This window comes from Taudactylus pleione, unplaced genomic scaffold (assembly GCF_031769625.1).
Source record: "Taudactylus pleione unplaced genomic scaffold, aTauple2 ptg000201l, whole genome shotgun sequence".
Taxonomy (NCBI): Eukaryota; Metazoa; Chordata; class Amphibia; order Anura; family Myobatrachidae; genus Taudactylus; species Taudactylus pleione.
The window spans coordinates 52715715-52733498 of record NW_028284603.1 but is presented as its reverse complement, the minus strand read 5'-3'; the positions used below and the strand labels follow the sequence as shown (position 1 = coordinate 52733498).

Sequence of the window (17784 nt, the reverse complement as noted above, 5' to 3'; positions counted from 1 at the left end):
CACTACAAGGGGGGGGGCCACTACTGGGGATTACTACTGGGATCACTTCAAGGGGGGGATTACAACTGGGGGGACTACTACGGGGGGCTACTACGGGGGCACTACAAGGGGGGACTACTACTAGGGGCACTACAAGGGGAGCACTACTACTAGGGGCACTACAAGGGGAGGGGACTACTACTAGGGGCACTGCATCGGGGGACCACTACTGGGGGCTCTATATAAAGGGTAATACTGTGGGTACTGCATAGGGAAGGGGATGAATTAGAACTGGGGCCACTATTTAATGAGCACTGCATAAGGGTTACCATTATTGGGGGCACTGCATGGGGGGGGACTGCTACTGGGAGCACTATATAAGGCACAGAAACAGACAAATCCCAGGTGCACAACTCCAAATTATTAATAATATATATAAATGCAATAAAATTTTGCAATCAATAGAGGTTTTTAGCATAATCATGGCCAAGGTTATGGGCCTACCCACCATATCCAGGTAACATCTTTTGGGTAGGTCCCTAACATACTAGGGTTCAAATCCAGAGCGCAGGAGCCCCCAAAACCGGCCCAGCCAAGCTGCCCCAGGGCACCACCATAGTAAGAAAAGTGCAGTGTAAAGAGATAGTTAGGAGCAGCTGCATATAAAGAATGAAAATAAAAAAGTGAAGTACATATATATGAAACACACAGTGAACGGTTAAAATGTGTTATAAAGGAAAATGTGTTATAATGCGGTGCCCTGAGACAGATCAACCAACGCAATCTAGGGGGACCCACACCCCAAAAATGAACCAAAGTTGCACTACAGTATATAACTTGTACGACTTATCTACAATTGTGCCTAAAAGCATGGAGTATGGTAATGTATATGCACACTGTATTAGGCACAATTCTAGATAAGTCCTACAAGTTATATACTGTAGTGCAACTTTGGTTCATTTTTGGGGCGTGGGTCCCCCTAGATTGCGTTGGTTGATCTGTCTCAGGGCACCGCATTATAACACATTTTCCTTTATAACACATTTTAACCCTTCACTGTGTGATTAATATATATGTACTTCACTTTTTTATTTTCATTCTTTATATGCAGCTGCAGCTGCTCCTAACTATCTCTTTACACTGCACTTTTCTTACTATGGTGGTGCCCTGGGGAAGCTTGGCTGGGCCGGTTTTGGGGGCTCCTGCGCTCTGGATTTGAACCCTAGTATGTTAGGGACCTACCCGAAAGAGGTTACCTGGATATGGAGGGTAGGCCCATAACCTTGGCCATGATTATGATAAAAACCTCTATTGATTGCAAAATTTTATTGCATTTATATACATTATTAATAATTTGGAGTTGTGCACCTGGGATTTGTCTGTTTCTGTGCCTGCAATTAGTCTCATCAGGTGCACCTCCCATCATATATATAGTCAAGTTGTACAGTCCAGAAATCTTTCCCATAGCACTATATAAGGGGCACTGCAAGGGGGTTCCACTACTGGGGGCACTTTATAAGGGGCTTACTACTGGAGGCACAAGGAGCACTGCACAGGGGGGACTACTGGGGGCACTGTATAAGGGACACTGCATAGGGGGGATCACTACAGGGGGCACTACTGGAGCCTGCATAAGGGGATCCTCTCCTGGGGTACAGGGGGCACTGCATATGGGCACCACTACAGGTGGCTGCCCCTAATCTTTATTTTTACTTTACATTAATCCCATATTGACCTGCCTCCTCCCTGGAACACTTGAGGGGGGGGGCACCGTAGTACGCATGTGCTCCAGGCACCCTGGCTACACACTAGTCCTCTGCCTGTCACAAAGGAGGAGCCGACAGTGCAGGCACTAGGCTCCGGGGGCAGCCCAGCATCTACAGGGATGCTAGGATGCTATCGGGATTCCCCACAAGGCCACGCCCCCTTTTTGGGTGCACGTGGCTCCACTGTGCAGGGGGAATATGGATTGCGCACAAGGTGTCACCAGCCCAGTGACGCCTCTGTTCTATTCCAACTCCACTTGCAACTAAATAGGTGTGCCTGTGTTATAATGAGATATTCACAAAGTTCAGTGAGAGCTACAGTATTTGCATTTAACACAGGACTGCACAGAAGTCCATAATTATCTCCTATATATGTTTAGCTGCTCTTTTACTTATTTGTTTGTAAAAGCATTCCTTATCGAAGAAGGTGACTTTTAAGAAACATGATACTGTAATAGATGTATTTTTATTCTATTTTCCTGTATCCCTATTGCATAAGAAAACATTGAGATGGGCGTGGTGGAATTAGTATATTTGACAAGCCTGCATGAAGTGCATTTTACAAAGTATTATATCACTTGTGTTCTACTTTGCATCAGCATCTTTGTTTCTTATTACTTTTCTGTCACTCTACGATGTAGGAATATGAACACGCTGTGTTGTATTGCTATTTGTATGCTAGTGGTTATAGGCCCTCATTCAGAGCCGTACGCTCTGAGCAGAGCGCACGCTCTGAATGAGGGCCGGGCTCCATTTTCATGGAGCGTCCTCCTGGACGCTCGTATAGCTGTGGGTCACCACCCACAGGCTATACGAGCGTGCTTTGTGATGGCCGCGATGGTCGAGACCATCGCGACCATCGAAATTGCGAGCCGGAGCCTGCGGTTGAGGTTTTCAACCGCAAGCTCCGGAGTGATTTTGGCTCTATCAGAGCCAAAATCACTCCCACTGACATCACTAGTGATGTCAGTGGGCCGGCTTCTGACGGGAGGCGTTCCCGTGGGAACGCCCCCGTCAGGGAGGCACGCCCCCGGCACGCCCACCAAAGGGGGCGTGCTGTCAATCAACATTGACAGCACGCCCCCTTTGATCGGACACAACGAGCGAAGGACTTTCCTTCGCTCGTCGCGTCTGGCGCATGCGCACGACGGAGCTCCCTCCGTCGTGCGCATGCTCAGTGCATAACATCGACCCACTTGCGAGCGGACAGCCGCTCGCGAGTGGGTCTGAATCAGGCCCATAGTGTCACTGGGCAAATGTGCAAAGTGCTACCTTAATCTTTTGGTGGAAGTGTGAGAACAAGCTTATTAGGACCAATATGGAGAGGAGTGGCGAGGTACAGATGGATTTTGGTGTTCTTTATTAAGATTTAAAAAGAGGCAACATTTGACCTCTTTCAGAACATCTACTGAACAGTTAAAAGGCCAATTGGTAATACAAAGTAGACATTTCTTTATAGTTTTAACCAAGAATTATGTTAAATCTCAGATAATGAAAGGAACGAAATATTAATAAAATGCCAAAAGAATGCACCACATAAAAAGTCTCACTAAGCATACTTTAAGTAGATATAGGCCCTCATTCAGAGCCACTCGCTAGCGGCAGTACGCTCGTTCCGAGCGATGTTCGCACAACTGCGCATGCGTACGGTTTTTAGTACGCATGCGCGAACCAGTCAGTGCGGCCGAAAATCGTTGGTACGCAATATAGCGAGGGCCTGCTATTTTGAGTGACAGAATGAGGCGTATGTGGGTGGTAACAGGGGAAGGTGCTTGAAAACGGGGAGTGGAGATCCGAACGCAGGCGTGCTTAAAGGTCAAAACGGGCGTTTTAAGGGAGTGCATAATTAATACAGCAGCGTCATTGACCACGTCACTTGGTTTTTTTTAACTCAGAACTGCTCGGAAAATAGCGGTTGAAAACACCAACCACAAGAATAGCGAGCAGTTCATACGCTGTACGATGTACTCGATTAATCTAATAAATAGCGGACATGACGTATGGTGCGTGCGGCCAGGGGGCGTTTTTATAAAAAAAACGAGCGTATGTTTTGCTCGCTCGTTCAGACTTAGAGGTGGGAACAGACTGCAATTTGCGAACGGATCATTTGAATAGCCACCCCTTGTTTTTGAACGAACGACCACAAATAGCGAACGGCTCTGAATCAGGCCCATAATGCTGACAGGACCGGTCTTTTATGTTCTTCTATGGTGCAGACACTTGTGCATATTCAGTAATGGGGAGGTTTTGCTAATTTAGGAATAACTTGTAATGACCATAAAAGGTTTGATATTTAATGAATATGTACTCTACTTGGCAAGCATGATAAGCACAATAAATGAACAATTAAACTAAAGAGATTAGATATAAGTACTATATGACAAACAGCTCAGGGCTATTCTGCCATCAGCCTTGGTGGTGCATGTGAAGTAATATGGAAAGGAAACAAAGGAGATGCATTGTTTTAAAAGCTTTTAATATTTGAACAAACAAAGTGGCTGGATCTCTGTATCGGATCTCTGAACACCTGTTACTCAAATACATTTCAAAACCCTAGTATAAGTAGTCATTCCGCACCCAAGAAGGATTAAGAAATATAAATGTGTGTGTCGATCATAGCAGAGAAGTACAATGGTTATACAATGTTTTTGAGCCATTTAAAATTGTAAAATTTCAGCATAAATGTGTCTATAAAAGATTTCAGATAATCTAAAAGATATATATATAAGAGACCACCATCAAATAAGTCAAATAACACACTAAAGGATTAGAGATGAGCAGGTCCGGTTCTGTGAGAACCGGACCCACCCGAATTTCGGGGATCCGAGGCAATCCGAGCGACACTCGGATCTCCCTGCCTGCCCCGGATCCCTGACCCGAAGCAAAACCTTGCAACCCCTCTGTCGAGTCGCGAGGTTTTGTTTTCAGCGGGCTTAACGCTGATTGGCTGAGAGAGCCGTCTGTCACGGCTCTCAGCCAATCAGCATTAAGCCCATTGAAAACACTAGAAAGGAGGAAAAAAAGATGGCGCCCGCCTGACACTGCCGGCACCCCCCGCTGTCAACACCGCCGGCACCCCCACTGGCAGCATTCCACGCTGCCAACACCACAGCTGCCGACACTCCTGCACTGCTGCCCAACGTACTGAGGACACCGTCAGTGACCCCCACACTGCCGACACTCCCACAGTGAGGACACCACCAGCACCTCTGCACTGCCGACACTCCCACAGTGAGGACACCACCAGCACCTCTGCACTGCCGACACAGTCAGCAAACCTGCACTGAGGACACCGCTGACACCCCCGCTCTGCCGACACCACTGGCACCTTGCATTGAGAACACCTCTGCACTGCCGACACAGTCAGCAAACCTGCACTGAGGACACCACTGGCACCCCCGCTCTGCCAACACCGCCAGCACCTTGCATTGAGAACACCCCTGCACTGCCGACACAGTCAGCAAACCTGCAATGAGGACACCGCTGGCACCCCCGGTTTGCCGACACCACCGGTACCCTTCACTGAGAACATTGCCAGCACTGTCATTCTATGTACTGAGGACACCGCCAGCAACCCCGCACTGCCGACACAGCCAACAAACCTGCACTAAAGACACCGCTGGCACCCCGCACTGCCGACACATCCAGCAAACCTGCACTAAGACACTGCTGGCATCCCCGCACTGCCGACACAGCCAGCAAACCTGCACTAAGACACCACTGGCACCCCTGAACTGCCAACACAGCCAGCAAACCTGCACTAAAGTCACCGCTGGCACCCCCGCACTGCCGACATCACCGGTATCCTTCACTGAGGACACTGCCAGTACCGCAGCACTGCCATTCCATGTACTGAGGACACTGTCAGCAACCCCACTCTGCCTACACTGCTGTCACAGTAAGTGCACTATTGGTGTATCCAACCCACACTGTATAACACACTGTATCCATGTTGGAAATTAGAAACTAAACTGCCACATGTTAGTGCCGCCCACCGTGTCACTTAGCTTAGTCAGCCAGCTAGCTGGATGCAACCTTTTGGTCTTAACTAGATGAAGCAAATAATATTGTGAGGTCGTCAAAATTGATTGGAAATTACTGGAAATAAATGTTATTGAGGTTACTTATACTGCAGGAACAAAAACAGGCCCATTTTATGTGATTTTTAGCTGTTGTGGTTTTTTAAGAAAAAAATCCAGATCCAAAACCAAAACACGAAAACAAAACACCAAGAAAAAAATCCAAAACCAGATTCAGGGCCTGATTCAGAGCCGGACGCTATTTGCGAACGGTCGTTCAGAAAAAGGGGCCGGCTATTTAAATAGAGCGCTCGCTCTTTGCGGTCTGTTGACGCCTCTATGTCTGAACGAGCGAACGAAACATGTGCTTGCTATTTTGGAAAAAACGCCCCCTGGCCGCTCGCATCCTACGTCATCTCCGCTATTTATTTGATTAATCGAGTACATCGAAAGGCGTATGAACTGCTCGCAGTGCTTGTGGTTGGATTTTCCTACCGCAATCATGCGAGCAGTTCAGGCTAAGAAATAACAAGTGACGTGGTCGATGACGCTTTGTTAAGTATGCACACCCTTAAAACGCCCGTTTTGACCTTTTGGCACGCCTGCGTTCGGATCTCCAATCCCCGTTTTCAAGCACCTTCCCCAGTTACCACCCAGAAACGCCTCATCCTGTCACTCAAATTAGCAGGCATTCGCTATTTTGCGAGCACATGAATTTCGACTGCACTGACTGGTTCGCGCATGCGTATTACGAGCCGTACACATGCGCAGTTGTGCGAACATCGCTCGGAGCGAACGAGCGGCCGCTTACGAGCGGCTCTGAATCAGGCCCTCAGTTCCAAAACCAGGGGAGATTCAAAACCAAAACCAAAACACGAGGGTCGGCGCACATCTCTATAAAGGATACACTTTTCCATTTATTGATCAAAATGATACATTAAATTATTTGGTTGACAAAGTATGTGAACCTATAGAATTCAGTAATTTGTGACCCATTTGAGCAGCAATGATTTCAGTCAAACTTTTTTGGTAATTGTTTACGGCATAGGTTCTCAAACTCAGGGCCTGATTCAGAGCTGGACGCTATTTGTGGACGGTCGTGCCAAAAAAGGGGCCGGCTATTTAAATTGAGTGCTCGCTCTTTGCGGTTTGTTGACGCCTCTATGTCTGAGCGAGCGAACGAAAAATGCGCTCGCTATTTTGTAAAGACGCCCCTTTGCCGTTCGCAACACACGTCATCTCCGGTATTTATTAGATTAATCGGGTACATCGCAAGGCATCTGAACTGCTCGCAGTGCTTGTGGTACATTTTTCTTACCGCTATCACTGCGAGTAGTTCAGGCTAAAAGACAACCAAGTGACGTGGTCGATGACGCTCCTTTACTAATTATGCACTCCCATTAAACACCCTTTTGACCGTTTGGCATGCCTGTGTTCGGATCTCCACTTCCCCGTTTTCAAGCACCTTCCCCTGTTACCACCCACAAACGGTACATTCTGTCAATCACATTAGCAGCCCCTTGCTGTTTTGCGAGCGCACGATTTCCGACCGCAATGACTGGTTTGCGCATACGTATTACGACCCATACGCATGCACAGTTGTGCGAACATCGCTCAGAGCGAACGAGCGGCCGCTTACGAGCGGCTCTGAATCAGGCGCTCAGTACTCAGGACCCCACACAATTCACATTCCCAGGTCACCCAGCAGGTGCACAGGTGTATTTATTACTCACTGACACAATTTAATAGTTCCACAAGAGGATCTAATTATTTCACTTGTGAGTCTGTGAGGAGACCTGGAAAACATGCTACATGGGGTCCTGAGGCCCGAGTTTGAGAACCTGTGGTTTACGGTAATTGTTGATCTGTCTTGGCTTGGAGGAAATTTGGTTCACTACGTCTTACAGAACTGCTTCAAATCTTTTATGGGCTTCCTTGTATCTACACTCTGTCTCACGTCCTGTCACTACATTTCTTATTAGATCACAGGTTCTGAAACTCGGCCTTCATAACCCCAGACAGTGCATGTTTCCCAGGTCTCCTCACAGAATCACAAGCAAAATACTTTTCTCTACCTGTGGATCTTTTAAAATGTATCAGTGAGTAATGAATACAACTGTGTGGGGTGCTGAGGACCGAGTTTGAGAACTACTGTATTAGATTCAGTCCTGAACTTTGACTTGACCGTTCCAAAATGTGAAATTCTTCTTCAACCATTACACTTTATAAACAGACTTTGGTACTGAAGACTTCTGTTTATGTTTCTTTCTCACACCTGATTGTCATCAAATTGATTGACAATAGTTATCCTCTTAACTGAACAAATCATCCAAAAGTTGAGCTTTGCAGAATTTTTTCTCAACAAAGAAATTGAACATTGGATGATTTGTTCAATAAAAGAATGAAAAGTATGTGTGTGTATTATTTAATTTATTGGGTTCTCTTTATCTAGTATTTTTATGACTTCTATGAATATCTGAAAAATGTAAGTTACATTTAAGAAGCAATTCAGAAAAATCTGAGAATTCTAAAAGGTTCACAAACTTTCTAGCAACCACTGTAACTTATTAGGGACCAGTGACGTGCGGTGAGGTCAATGGCTGGGGAGGCATACATGTATAAAAACACAGATTTAATATTTAAACTTTGGAGCATGACAGGGAGTATGATAAGAAAGGAAGTATGACAGGGGAGGCTCTGACTGCACTGTTAGGGAAAGGTGCAGGACAAATCACTGTCACAGTCGTCTGTAACTGTCTATAATATAGGTAAGCTGATGCTCTGGAGGAACACTAGTCCTTACACTACTGTATGTCTACTGTTTATCTTCCTTTACTTTTTATCTTTACCGCTGCCTTTTTAATGCCTGTCTTCTAGTTTTCATTGTTTTCATACCCATCTGTAAATACCTCTGATCCTCATTTCTTATGGTGGGTACACACTGGCAGATATATTGGCCGATCAATTGATAGGCCAATATATCTTGTGCTGGTGGCCAGTGTGTACAGACAATATGTCTGTGAATGACGTAGTTCACAGACATATCGCGTCGGCTGTGCTGCACAGCCGATTCAGAATATATCTGCAGACATATTGGGCATCGTGCTGTGTGTATGGCCAACCCGCTGACCACACGATTGGTTGGCCGTTCAGTGCCTTACCATGATGTGCCGGGTTATGCAAAGCAACTCCTGAGTCCTCGTCATGGGAACTGCAGCCGGCGTCAGCTTGGGATCATCCGGACTGGTGCCTCTGACAGGTGAGTTTGCAGTTGCACAGCCAGGAGGAGGACCCAAGAATGTGGGAGGGTTGGTTATGCGTGACCCCCGGCCAGCGGAAGGGTGACATGCAGAGGCGTGGCTTCAGTGCTTTGTGGGGGAAGTTACTTGCCTCCTCCCGCGACTGTCAGGCTGTCACTGGAGGACAGCCCCTAAAAGCCAGCCGCAGAGTGTGCTTCTCCGGCTGGCTGCTCTGACAGTGTGCCACCCGTCCAACTGTGCCTGTCCATCCACCAGTGCCTGTCCCCCGCTCCCCGCCGGAAGGTCTCTGCCATAACCACAGAGCAGAATCTGGCATTGTGCGTCCGCCGCTGCCCCCCAGTGTGTGTCCATCCCCTGCCGAATTCAGTGAGGCACAGGACAGCCCCTCATACTGCGCACTGTGCACCTAGCTAGTACAACAGCTTTGGGGGTGCTAATTGCCCACAGCCCACCCCTAACCTAGCTGATCCCTGGAGCTCATCTTTACTGCTGGGGCCTTTTAATTGCTTCCACTGGCTCCTACACTTCCCCCTGCTTCCTTATATCTTCCCCTGTGACACCCTGACAGCTGTGAGTGCTCTCTGTTAAAGTATTAACTCCCTCACTGCCAGAACGTGCACAGGCTCTACACATACATACTGCACACACACATACATATTGCACACATGCCCATTGTACACATGCCCACTGCCCACATACATACTGCCCACATACATACTGCCCACATACATACTGTACATATACATACTGCACACGTACTGCCCACATATGTACTGCACAGATGCCCACTGTACACATACATAATGCACACATGCCCACTGCCCACATACATACTACGCATGCCCATTGTACCCATACATTCTGCCACATACATGCTGCAGTTATACTTACTGCTCATATGCCCATTGCACACATACATACTGCACACATACATTTTTTTATTTACATTGTATTTTTTTTTTCCGTTAATCGTTTCCTTTTATTCCCTTAAGCTGGGTACACACTGATAGATATATAGCCTGTTCCACTGAACATGTGATATATCTATAGTGCATCACATTGTGTGTACAGCAGATGTGTTTGTGAACGATGTCGTTCACAGACATATCCGATCTTCTGTGCAGCACAGCAGATGGGCGATATATCGGACATCTGCTGGTGTTTACGGGTGAACCGCCGATCGCTTATTCACATATGCTGCAGGGACCCGGTGGTGATTGACAGCTCACCTGGGCGGGCAAATTTAAATGCCCACCCAGTTCAGTTAAGCTGTCTAGCCTGGCACAACTGTGAATCGACGCAACAATCGGCCATCTGCGTAATCGCAGTTGCGACCCGTAATGAATCGGGTCCTATGACACAGATACTGATACAGCAGCAGAGGATAACAGGAGAATAGAGGGCCCATTTCCTTTCCCTGTATGATCTTCAATAGGCCAGCCCACTATGTAAATTACAGGAAGAGTTGGCACATTTCACAAAGACGATCTGCCAATGTGTACGGAGTAAAAGATTAATTTGCCAATGTCCTCACACCAGATATATCTTTAGATGGCAGTGACTCTTGTTCAGTGTGTATGAACAACTATCATATATCTTTCAGGTGTGTACCCAGCTTTACTTACAGTATGTCTTTTCTCTACGTTTGATTATTAAGGAGATGAAAATATTACAGTTCTGCCAATATATTTATGTCTGATACATCCTCCGGAAGTTGGAAAAGGCACTCTTTTATACTCAGCAGTGCAAAGACAAAAGATTTAACCCCAAATATCTGAAATTCTATCAAAGTACAGGAAAAAAAATATTTTACTAGTAAAAATAATATTTTATAAGAGCAACCTGGTGCTTTTGATGCAATTTTATATTACAATGGTTTTTGTGTATATTTACAAAGATTTGAACTCGTCATAGTTAGCTGAATAAACCTGGTATTATGTACTGTGTCAACCCCGTGGTTTACAAACTTGCTTCTTAGGTCGTCCGCCCACAACTACCAGCTAAGCACTTCAACATTAAACCTACAGATAACAAACAGGCAGCTAAATCATTATCTCAGTGGTTTTCTGCATAACACATAGTACTATTGAAATGAGACATTGAAACAGACATGACACTTTAGTGGAAGCAGTTTGGTAGATACTGTACTGTATATTGAAATTTGAAACTTAGGCCCTGATTCAGACCCACTCGCAAGCGGCTGTCCGCTCGCAAGTGGGTCGATGGTGTGCACTGAGCATGCGCACGACGGAGGGAGCTCCGTCGTGCGCATGCGCCAGACGCGACGAGCGAAGGAAAGTCCTTCGCTCGTTGTGTCTGATCAAAGGGGGCGTGCTGTCGATGTTGATTGACAGCACGCCCCCTTTGGTGGGCGTGCCGGGGGCGTGCCTCCCTGACGGGGGCGTTCCCACGGGAACGCCTCCCGTCAGAAGCCGGCCCACTGACATCACTAGTGATGTCAGTGGGAGTGATTTTGGCTCTGATAGAGCCAAAATCACTCCGGGCCTTGCGGTCGAAAACCTCAACCGCAGGCTCCGGCTCGCAGTTTCGATGGTCACGATGGTCAAGACCATCGCGGCCATCAAACTGCACGCTCGTATAGGCTGTGGGTGGTGACCCACAGCTATACGAGCGTCCAGGAGGACGCTCCATTTTTATGGAGGGCGGCCCTCATTCAGAGCGTGCGCTCTGCTCAGAGCGTACGGCTCTGAATGAGGGCCTTAGGCCAATGTAGAGTTGGAAGTAAATTGGCGTACAATGGGCCTGATTCAGCACGGTACAAGATTGCACACGCACGTATCCATCCGCTGTGACTTTATGCAAATGAATGCGATCGCAGCACTATACCAAGACCCCCACCACTGTATAAAGCCGCCCACTTCCCTTTACTTACATCCGCAATACCTTTGCAAGTCTGCAAAAACATCAGTAACACCGAGTAACATCGGACCCATACGCACAGTTGTGGTTGAGCTGACCTCACTTACAAACTGCTAAACTTCCTGTCGGTATCTAGAGCTCAGGCTGCGTATGCTGTCGCAGGGGCTTAATTATGCACACCCCTGTAATGGCGCTCATACGCACTGCAACGCCTGCGTTTCTCCGACCACCCCTCGTCACCCCCCACAAATGGTACTTCCTGTCAAACACTCTGCAATTGGTCTGCGTAGCCACTGCGGCTTTGACGCATGTGCAGTGTGTAACAATCGTCCGACTGCATGCGCAATCGCATCTGCGATCCTTGCTGAATCAGGCCCAATACTCAAAAGAAATGTGCTTGGAAGTATAAAGTATGGCAGTGGCGTAACTATAAATTTTGCTCCCCCATGCCAAAAAAGTTTCAGGCGCCCCCCCCACCCAAAGATCAAACACACCCAAAGACTACGTTTAAGGTGTGTGGTTACATGATACAGCAACGTGCCTTACACATTATGACACACTAAGTAATACCACTTATAACACAGTGTGCCACACCGGAATGCCCCTTACAACACATTATGTCCGTCATCTCAGCTCCCTCCGTCGTGCGAATGCTCAGTGCAGACCATCGACCCACTTGCGAGCGGACAGCCGCTCGCGAGTGGGTCTGAATCAGGCCCATAGTTTATAACCTGTAAACTGTGTATCAAATTAGTGCCCCTTATACAGTGCCCCCTGTAGTTGTGCCCCAAAACACAATGCCCCCTATACTAGTGCCCCTTATGCAATGCCCCCTGTAGTAGTGCCCCTTATGCAATGCCCCCTGTAGTAGTGCCCCTTTTGCAATGTCCCCTGTAGTAGTGCCCATTATGCAATGTCCGCTGTAGTAGTGCCCATTATGCAATGCCCCCTGTAGTAGTGCCCCTTATGCAATGTCCCCTGTAGTAGTGCCCATTATGCAATGTCCCCTGTAGTAGTGCCCATTATGCAATGCCCCCTGTAGTAGTGCCCCTTATGCAATGCCCCCTGTAGTAGTGCCCATTATGCAGGGCCCCCTGTAGTAGTGCCCATTATGCAGGGCCCCCTGTAGTAGTGCCCATTAAAGTAGTGCCCCCTGCAGTAGTGCCCATTATGCAGGGCCCCCTGTAGTGCCCCTTCTAGTAGTTAGCCCCCTGTAGTGCCCCTTCTAGTAGTTAGCCGCCTGTAGTTAGCCCCCTGTAGTTAGCCACCTGTAGTTAGCCGCCTGTAGTTAGCCCCCTGAAGTTAGCCGCCTGTAGTTAGCCCCCTGAAGTTAGCCCCCTGAAGTTAGCCGCCTGTAGTTAGCCCCCTGTAGTTGCTCCCCCCCTCCGCGCGCACACAAACAAACACACACACACAAAAGAAAAAAACACAAACACTTACCTTTATCCCCGCTCCAGTGCTGCTGACGTCCATACCCCGGCGTCCGCTTCTCGACACTATGGGAGTGACGTCATTACGTCACTCCCATAGTGCTCTGCGGGACCCAGAAGACGGAGCTCACTCCTGAGCTCCGTCCCCGGCGTCCGCTCCTCGGCACTATGGGAGTGACGTCATTACGTCACTCCCATAGTGCCCTGCGGGACCCGGAAGACGGAGGGAGCTCCGTCCTCCGGCTGCCGCCGGGGGTTTGAATAGGAGCCGGGCGCCCGCTGGTAACACACTCAGCGGGTGCCCGGTAGATGGAGGGTGCAGGGGGTGCGACCGCACCCCCTGCACCCTCCTAGTTACTACTACTGCCCCCGTCGGCCCCAAGCTACCCAGCGCCTCCAAGCCACCGCGGGGGCTGCGGGGCAGTAGTTACGCCACTGAAGTATGGTGTATTTTTGCATATATGCAGAGCTGTATCCATCTCGAGATGCATAAACCACACTTGCCATCTCTCCCTGATTCCCTGAAGAGTCTAGTAATCTCCCTGATTGCACCTTACCCCATAATGTAGCTGTTAGATACTTGGAAAAAAAAATCGGAAATATATACATTGAAATGGTATAATCAGTGCCATTTCCCTGCATAGGTTATAAGGCACAATGGAGCTGATTCAGAGCCGCTCGCTAGATGCGATCGCTCGCACAATGTGTATGCAAATTGCATAGGCAGTGCAATTGTACAGCACTGCATTGGCACGCCCAGTATTTCTTAGAGAGCGATCACATAGTGTATGCAGACACCCACCAGCCTGTCTTAACACGCCCACTTGTGCACGTCATGTCCAGGAAGTGTATGCAACCATCGGTACATCGGATGCTATCACAGCGCTTGAGGTTAACCATACCCATCTGCAAGCACTGCGAGCACTTCATTGTAAAAACAAGCCAGGTGACGTGTACTATGATGCTGTCTTATAATTATGCACACCTCTAAGACGCCGTTGAGATGCTCAGGCACGCCTGCGTTTGCACCTCCACTCCCTCATAGGTGTTGCTTTCGCACTCTCCCTGAAATGCTTTTTTAAAAGTAGACAAGTATGGCATAAACCTCTGCATGGACAACATATACAACTGGTTTACTACAAGTCATCAGCATCACCACCACTGTGTACTTGCATCTGCAAAAGATGTGCTTCCTAACAGGCATATATATCCGCTTATGTGCTGGTTTGCACTGCCATTACATGTCTCCGTTCCGTCTCTGGTCAAAAGAATAGCTATGATCAGAGCCATGAGTTTAACGCTTCAGTCCCGTATTTGGGTGAACTCATTTTCTGAGCATGTGCAGTGTGAGTCCACGTAAAATAAGCCATGGAAACTTGCATATATTTGAACTTTGCATCAGGGCCAATTTACTGTACAGATTATTTCTATTTCATGTCACATGAAATAAAACTGATTTTGTATCCCTCACCTGCCATCATGAACTGCCCACTGTCACACAATGAATTGTGCCCATTCTCCAGGAACCATTGCTTACAATTTCACATAAGTGGGAGGAGCTTGTATTTTACATGCATACAAACATTGCCAACAGTAAATACGCTTCAATGTGGTTAATAAGAACAGAAACAATGTAATCTATCAGTAGACTCAGGCTTTTGCCTATTTTTTTCCATATGCAGAAAATGTAGGAGTTGAAAATCAGTTTCAGATGAATTGTGGAGCTTATGTCACTTTTACTGGGCCTATAAATGCCTGATTTTTAACTCAACAGCCTACAGTACATCTTCAGCTCAATTTAAAACAAAATAAAACAAAAAAAAATCAGGCATTTAAAGAAAAATTCTCAGGCTGTTTATAAGATATTATACTGCCCAAAATCCAAACTAATGCTGGGCCGACAGATATTTGAGACCGACAGACATTTTACCTGGCAGCCTGATGCCCAGCAGATATCAGGACCAAACCTGTGAGATATGTCATCAGGGCCAGCCCTATGTATAAGCAACCTATGCACTTGCCTAGGACAACCTAGCTCCAGAGTGGGCATCTGGGGTTACTACCCATCCAGGATTATTACAGACAGTCATGAAATCCACCACACCGAAGTCCAGATGGGTGTAGAGATGTGTTTTGCTGGGGACACATCTGTGGCTGGTACTGGGACTGGACATTAAATCCCAGCGCCAATGGAGGAGTCGTTGCAGATTTTCAAACTTGGTACCTGCTGTAAGCAATTCACGGCTCACAGACCAGCTGCCAAGCAGGAGCAGCCAATGAGAGCCAATCATGGCTGCTGCATAATCACTCCACCCTCACAAAGTCGGTATAATGGCGGACGGGAGTATAGAAGAGCTCCTGAATAAGTGTGGAAGATGCCGCACAGAAGAGGAGACCTGACAGGAAGAAAATCAAACACAGAAGATCGGAAGAGACATCAAAAGGAAGACAGAAGACACTGGGTCAACCAAGAAGACTCCAGGATGCCTAAAACCTCGCAGCAAGGGGGCTCTTACAAAAAAGCTTATACTGGACCCAATGCTGTTTAGGTGAAGTCTAGCGTAAAACAAGTAGATAGTGGAGTCAAGTGAGCAGCAATTGGTAAGAGATGATCGAGCACTTGGCATGCTGTGAGGAACCAGTGCAGAGTATACTCCGCTGTGATCTCCAAGGTCAGCAGCATGAGTGAGGTCCCAGTAGTATACCCTTACCTCATTACCACACTAGACGATCAGGGTGTTTGATGTTAGGCTCGTGGTACACAGTCAGGTGGCAGGCCTGCGAACATGGGGTGGAAGCTACCTGCTAAAACACTGCCTAGGGTAACAAATTGGTCTGGGCCGGCCCTGTATGTCACAGTGTTGGCACACGATATTTGCACTCCTCACCTGGGGAGGAGACATTTCCCCATTCCTCCTCTGTGACGGTACAAGGGAAATGTCCATCGACCACTGCCAGATGCGCCCAACTTTTACCTTCTAAAATATCGAATCGGACGTACATGCTGGATGATCAGGCATGCCCAAGAGATCGATATTTTCAGATCGGTCGTGCATATACACAGTACAATTATCTGGGCGATACGCCAATATTAGGCGGATTGCCCAGATAATTGTATACTGTATGCCCAGCATAACAAATAATACAAAAATTATAATTTTATCTTGAATGCTCATCTGACAGCAAATTTATCAACTGTCTCTAATTTCATACGAGAGACCCAATTTTTAAGATTTTTTAATATTTTCCCCTGGAATTTTAGCCTTTGGAAATGCCACTTCAATACCGACCAACTACAAAGGATATTTATATTATATTGTATACTGTATTTAATTTCAGGCATTTTTTAATAACGTAACAAGAGTCTCTTATAGATAGTAGTGCTTATGATATACGGAGATGCAACGGCTTAAGTAAGAAGTGTTCCAGGAAATTGTTTCAGAATGCTAGCAACTGTGTGATAGTTATTTTGTACAGCACAATTTACACAATTATGAAGCCTACCTTACATTAGTCTCTGATGAACAATTCTTGCATTCTCTCTTACACCATAATGAAGGTAGGGGTGGTTCCCTGGAGGAGAATTAACTCCTTCCTATCATGTCACCTGCAATAAAAATGTAGAAAAAGGTTTTAAATTATGTTCCTAATTGTTCACAGGAAATAGTTCCAACTTTAGTTTTTTTTTAATTGCCAGATAGCAGTACTTAAAAAGACACATATTGTACATCAATAGCTAAGAAAAGCTGTATACAGTATGCCTACAATACTAGATTAAATTGCTTAAAACTTCTATACAGATACATGTGAAAATTTGATATAAACTCAAGCAACCCATTTGCTTTGATTCTCTGAACTTTAAAAGAAAAATACAATACAGAAATGCTGGGTACACACTAAAGATGTGTTTCAAGCACGACATCGTTAGCGGCAGGACCCGGCGGGAGTCCCGGCATCGGCAAGTGCATACTCACTTGCCGTTGCCGGGAACGACGGCAATGTCTCTGACGACACACCCTGGCCGATGTGGACAATATTTCGTCTGACCCGCCGGATCAGACGAAATATTGACAGACATATCGGATGCCCGATATATCTGCTTCTCATTGCACATTAGCCGGCATCTTATAGCAGCAGATCATGTCAGATCTGCTGCAATGGATGCTGGGTAACAGGAGGCAGAGTATGCAGCTTCCCTGCTCTGTTCGGTTTGCAGTACAGGTTATGCCATCCTGAGATGGCGAATCTGTATGCAGCAGAGGAACGGAAAGCTGAGCTTTCTGTTCCTTTATGAATTGCACTCACCATACAAAAGTATGGTGATGTGATTCATACACGAAGCAGGGGTGTCCCTGGAGAAGAAATAAGCTTTTCCACGGTAACCCACTCTGAGTAGCTGAAGGCAGTAAAAAGCCCTGTTTTCAATTAAACAGGACTTTTCACTGCTCTA

General features: G+C 46.9%; 1 long non-coding RNA gene across 4 annotated transcripts in view; it reads right to left on the bottom strand.

The window, feature by feature from the left end:
* The window catches only part of LOC148518401 (uncharacterized), an 816630-nt gene that overhangs the window by 534233 nt on the left and 264613 nt on the right, over window positions 1-17784 (bottom strand). For 3 of the 4 annotated variants that reach the window (XR_015878985.1, XR_015878982.1, XR_015878983.1), the window contains exon 4: window positions 16839-16941. This is a non-coding gene — a long non-coding RNA (uncharacterized LOC148518401). The remainder of the gene's footprint in view (window positions 1-16838; window positions 16942-17784) is intronic. The other variant, XR_015878984.1, reaches the window with a different exon arrangement.